At 48.7% G+C, this 6,000-nt stretch overlaps 1 protein-coding gene across 1 annotated transcript in view; it reads right to left on the bottom strand.

Annotated features, from left to right (window-relative positions):
• LOC103178185 (zeta-sarcoglycan) overlaps positions 1-4,740 on the bottom strand; it is a 396,797-nt gene extending 392,057 nt beyond the window's left edge. Inside the window, exon 1 of the mRNA XM_042342121.1 lies at positions 4,399-4,740. The gene's annotated coding sequence lies outside the window, so the exon portion shown is untranslated. The remainder of the gene's footprint in view (positions 1-4,398) is intronic.
• Positions 4,741-6,000: the final 1,260 nt, after the last annotated feature.

Genomic DNA, 6,000 nt, shown 5'->3' on the forward strand with positions numbered 1-6,000 from the left:
ATCACCGCAGGATTCAGAGGTCATCTCTGAGTGCGTGATGTGCATGTCAATCGGCAGAACTGAAATGACAAAACATCCCAGGCGCTAACAAAAAAAAGCCTAAAAAGTCAGAGGAAATTTTTTTTCACCATCTGACTTTCACCAAATCAATCAGGGGGGTTACACCGAAAACAGTAAAAAGTGACTAGATGTTTCCAACTCCAGGCATTCTTGAAGGCTCTCCACATGGAGAATACAGACTCATGCCCTGTTAATGTACCAACCTTCTATTGCACCGGAATACCCTGACTGCACGGTTTAATGTTACATGAGGAAATACTATGAAATAACAGTAATAAAGGATTCCCCAAAACTGGTACAAAACTCCTGCACAAAGTTAAAAACTCTGTTCAAAAATTTCAATATCTCAATACCATCTTCAAAGACCACCGAATAAATGTTTCTAACATAGGGGAAAACATGTATGCTGTGCAGAAACCCATTAAGAATTTTGAATGGGTAGACTCTCTAATAAATTAAGTAGTCCTGGCACCACAATCTACACTCAGCAAACTCACAAATTCAATCCATGTTAGCAAGCTACTTTATTTCATTTGTATTGGTGATAGATCCAGTAAAGTACTGTATTTGTACTCTTTCTTTCAAATTGAATTGCATGCACATAGGCTTTTTAATGTTTTTTATTATTGTTTATTTCTGCGTCACTCCGAAATAGCTTGTAAAGCAGGAAAGAAACAAATGGTAAATGGAAGAAGGAAAGAATGAGTCTGTGTGTTACAACTATGGATAAGGAGTCTAATTCGAGTTGATACTGATAATGGATTGTGATGCCGACCCTGAGCAGATAAATAGTGGCAAACATGTTGGATTTCAGATTGAATCCAACTTTTGCTTTCCGCTATCAGTCGATAAGAACCAAAGACACTTGTGAGCAACAAAAAATGATCTTGTCAACCATCAAGGGTAGAATTAATCATTCCCATACTGTACGATGCCATGAGTCAACTACGCGCCTTTCTATCTACTAAAAATATATTGAATCCTGAATATACAATGAATTAAAACTTTTTTATGACCTCTCCATGCTACTTTAAAATACCGAGCAAGAGATTTTATTTCCAGAAACACTACGAAGGAGTAAGAGAGCTACTCGTTATATCTCGTAGCCAAAGAGTTAAGGCAATTTAGCGTTCCATTCGTTTTTTTCTATTCTATAATATTTGTCATTTAAATAATGACTTCCAGTCGGAAAATAACACAGTTATCCAAAAATGCGATGAACTCTGGTGGCATTTCTTGGCTCAGTAGAATCTCTACTGCTTGCAGCGGATCCTCAAACATAGCCCACTTTCTCGTTGGAGAGATGCCTCGTGGAACAGTTTCGCTTAAGTAAATAGAATAAATAAACAAGTAAGCAAATAAACAAACAATGGGTTTAGAAATCCATTGTTTCACATCCGAGTAGGATGTCTTCTCATCTTTGGCTCCTGCTGCTAAAAAAAAAATCTGTGACTCACTGGTCCAGTTTCATAACCCACACACACACACACACACACACACAGAGTATGTTTGATTTCTGATCATCCGCCGGAGCTCCCACACACACACAGTTCTTTTTTTAACACATGCATTTATTATACAAACTCACACACACATATATATCTATATCTATCTATATATATATATGTGTGTGTGTATATCTGAAGGCTGACTGGCTGTAACCGCTTGGATGCTTTGGGACATGTTCAGCAATGTACTGTGGGCTTTAGGATATCGCACTGCAACGAATCCGTACGGAGGCGTTTGCTCTGCCTGCAATGTGCATAGAGAGGGTTAATTCGGTTAAAATAAAAGTGACAGCTCCCGGGGTGGTGGGGGGTGGGGGGGGGGGTGAGCCTCCCGGCTGGGGAGGGGCACGGGCTAAAATCTCGGGTTGTGTTGCAGCAAAACTCGGGGAAGCGACTAACGCCCCCACAGGAGGTCTGAGAGCAGGAGATCAGAGGGGAAGCTGATCCTCTCGCTTTCGTCTCGGGATGAACTCTCAGACACAGAGGGGTTTCGTGGGGTTTGCGCTCTCAGCATCGCACCCACCGGGAAAGTACAGTCCGTAAAACTTCTCGCTCAGATCCCCCCACACTCACAGAGCCCCCCCCCCCCCCCCCCCCACACTCAGAGAGCCCCCCCACACTCAGAGCCCCCCCCCACACTCAGAGAGCCCCCCCACACTCACAGAGCCCCCCCACACTCAGAGCCCCCCCACACTCAGAGAGCCCCCCCCCACACTCAGAGCCCCCCCCCTCACACTCAGAGAGTCCCCCACACTCAGATCCCCCCACACTCAGAGCCCCCCCCCCACACTCATATCCCCCCACACTCAGAGCCCCCCCCACACTCAGAGAGCCCCTCCACACTCAGAGAGCCCCCCACACTCAGAGCCCCCCCCCCACACTCAGATCCCCCACACTCAGAGCCCCCCACACTCAGAGAGCCCCTCCACTCAGATCCCCCACACTCAGAGATGCCCCCACACTCAGAGATCCCCCCACACTCAGAGATGCCCCCACACTCAGAGATGCCCCCACACTCAGAGATGCCCCCACACTCAGAGAGTCCCCCACACTCAGATCCCCCCACACTCAAATGCCCCCACACTCAGAGAGTCCCCCACACTCAGAGATGCCCCCACACTCAGAGATGCCCCCACACTCAGAGATGCCCCCACACTCAGATCCCCCACACTCAGAGATGCCCCCACACTCAGAGAGTCCCCCACACTCAGAGATGCCCCCCACACTCAGAGATGCCCCCACACTCAGAGATGCCCCCACACTCAGATCCCCCCACACTCAGAGATGCCCCCACACTCAGAGATGCCCCCACACTCAGAGATCCCCCCACACTCAGAGATCCCCCCACACTCAGAGATGCCCCCACACTCAGAGATGCCCCCACACTCAGAGATGCCCCCCACACTCAGAGATGCCCCCACACTCAGAGAGTCCCCCACACTCAGAGCCCCCCACACTCAGAGAGTCCCCCACACTCAGAGCCCCCCCCCACACTCAGAGCCCCACACTCAGAGAGTCCCCCACACTCAGATGCCCCCACACTCAGAGAGTCCCCCACACTCAGAGATGCCCCCCCACACTCAGAGATGCCCCCACACTCAGAGATGCCCCCACACTCAGAGATCCCCCATTTAACACGGCCATAAATAAGTACATGCGGAAATCAACCCAACACAGCACAGCACAGCACAGCCCATCACATCGCCATCACTCGCCACCCGCCCCTCTAAAGATTTGCACCCAGTGCTTCACACCAGTTATCACTCTCCCCGGAGTGGCTTGAAAGCCCTGCGAGCGGACCCCACGCCAGCTCCAACTTGCATCGAGACTGACGTGCTTCTGCGATGCATTGGATGCAATAATAATAATAATAATAATAATAATAATATTAATAATAATGATAATAATAACAATAATAATTCAAGCACGGAGTTCAGTGACGAGACGGGCGATATTAACACGAACAATTCACTCCCCCTCCCCCCCCCCCCCAAAAAAAAATAAATCCAGAATAAACCAAATATTGATTTTTTTGGGGGGAAAAAAAACATTAAAGCACTACACTTACCATACGCTTCCATCATTAAACATTTAACCCTACATCACGCCAACAGGAACCTTCTGTGCCCACACTGACAAGTGCGATATTTGCATCCATCGGCAATGGCAAAATAATGGTCGTTTAGACTCGACAAGACAACTTTGCACACATCACGACTGATAAATGTGCTCGTTGTCTTATTCCGGCCGGTGGGGACGTCTAAATGTGCATTGAGAAGAAACCATCAACCTTCACCGAGAGAGAGAGAGAGATGAAAGAGGGAGAGAGAGAGAAAGATGAGAGAGAGAGGGGGGGAGAGAGAGGCCACAACACAGATACATTTAGGAGAGTGAGTGAGTGAGTGAGAGAGAGAGAGAGAGAGAGAGAGGAGATTCAGCAGAGAATGTAAGAGGAGAGAGGTGTAAACATTCAGCAGGAGATCAGACAGACAGACTGACAGACTGACAGACAGACAGACTGACAGACAGACAGACTGACTGACTGACTGGGGTATTTCTGGAGAGAAGGAGAGAGATGCTCTGCTTTACCATCTTTATATACAGTTCGACTCCTATCAATCCTCTGATTCCATGTCACACACTCACAGCTCAGCTCAGCTCAGCACTGCTGCGGGTCCACACTCCTTACAATCCACCTATACAACTTGATGGTGAAGGGGTGTTTTTTTCTCTCTCTCTCTCTCTCTCTCTCTCTCCTGTCATCGGTGTCACACACACACACACAGTACACAAACACACACACAGTACACACACACACACACACACATACCTTTAACTCTTTGGGGTCCAGGATTGATGCACAGTGTATATCGCACAGGAAGAGAGGCGGAATGAAGAAGAAAGTTGGAAAATCTAGACTTGCAATCCCCAGCTCAAACTCAGCGTCGGGCTCCGGCTCTCTTCTCGCCCTCCTCTCCTCTCAGTCTTTATTCCCATGGATGACGCCTCCAGTGGTTTTTTAAAAAAAAAACACTTTTTTTTTTCCCCCCCTTTTTTTCTGGGGGATTTCTTTTTTTTCTCTCGCAAATAACCGACCCCTCTCTGTGTGCCGACGGCAGTGGCGGATCACGTCCTGGTAACGATGGATGGAGAGAGGGAGAGAGAGAGAGAGAGGAGGAGAGGAGAGGAGAGGAGAGGAGAGAGAAAGAGAGAGGGAGGAGAGAGAGAGAGAGAGAGAGAAGGGGGGGAAAAAAAAAAGAAAAATTCCTCTCGAGGGGATGCAAAAAAAAAAGGCTTTGGGTGGTGGGTGTGTGTTTTTTTTTGCCTTAGTGATGAATTAAATAGCAAAAGACCATCGCATCGTTAGCAACCGCCGGGTGCGGGGCATCATGCGGCAATTTGCAGGAATGCCAAAAAAAAAATAATACTTATGCTGCTGCCACACAGCAGCCCGACCCCACCATCCCTCCCCGTGTGGGGTCCGGGATCATATCGGATCGGCTATCCGCAGCCCTCAGCCTCGCCAACCGCGCAGGCTGCGGGCAACCAGGAGAGAGAGAGAGGAGGGGGGGGGGGGGGGGGGACACAGTCACTCACACACACAGTCACTCACACACACACTCACACAGTCACTCACTCACACACACTCACACAGTCACTCACTCACACACACTCACTCACTCACACACACACTCACTCACTCACTCACACTCACTCACACAGTCACACACACACACTCACACAGTCACTCACACACACTCACTCACTCACTCACACAGTCACTCACACACAGTCACACTCACACACTCACACAGTCACTCACACACACCTCACTCACTCACACACACTCACTTACACACAGTCACACACACACACACAGTCACTCACTCACACTCACTCACACAGTCACACACACACACTCACTCACAGTCACACACACACTCACACAGTCACACACACACACACAGTCACTCACTCACACTCACTCACACAGTCACACACACACACTCACTCACACACACACACTCGCTTACACACAGTCACAGTCACACAGTCACTCACACACACACACTCACTCACAGTCACTCACTCACACACACTCACACAGTCACACACACACTCACACAGTCACACACACACACACAGTCACTCACTCACACTCACTCACACAGTCACACCACACACTCACTCACTCACACACACTCGCTTACACACAGTCACAGTCACACAGTCACTCACACACACACACTCACTCACAGTCACTCACTCACACACACTCACTCACACGCAGTCACACTCACACACTCACTCACACACACACACAGTCACTCACTCACAGTCACACACACACTCACACTCACAGTCACACACACACTCACACAGTCACTCACACACACTCACTTACACACAGTCACAGTCACACACACACTCA

Source organism: Callorhinchus milii, unplaced genomic scaffold (genome assembly GCF_018977255.1).
Source record: "Callorhinchus milii isolate IMCB2004 unplaced genomic scaffold, IMCB_Cmil_1.0 Scaffold1, whole genome shotgun sequence".
NCBI lineage: Eukaryota > Metazoa > Chordata > Chondrichthyes > Chimaeriformes > Callorhinchidae > Callorhinchus > Callorhinchus milii.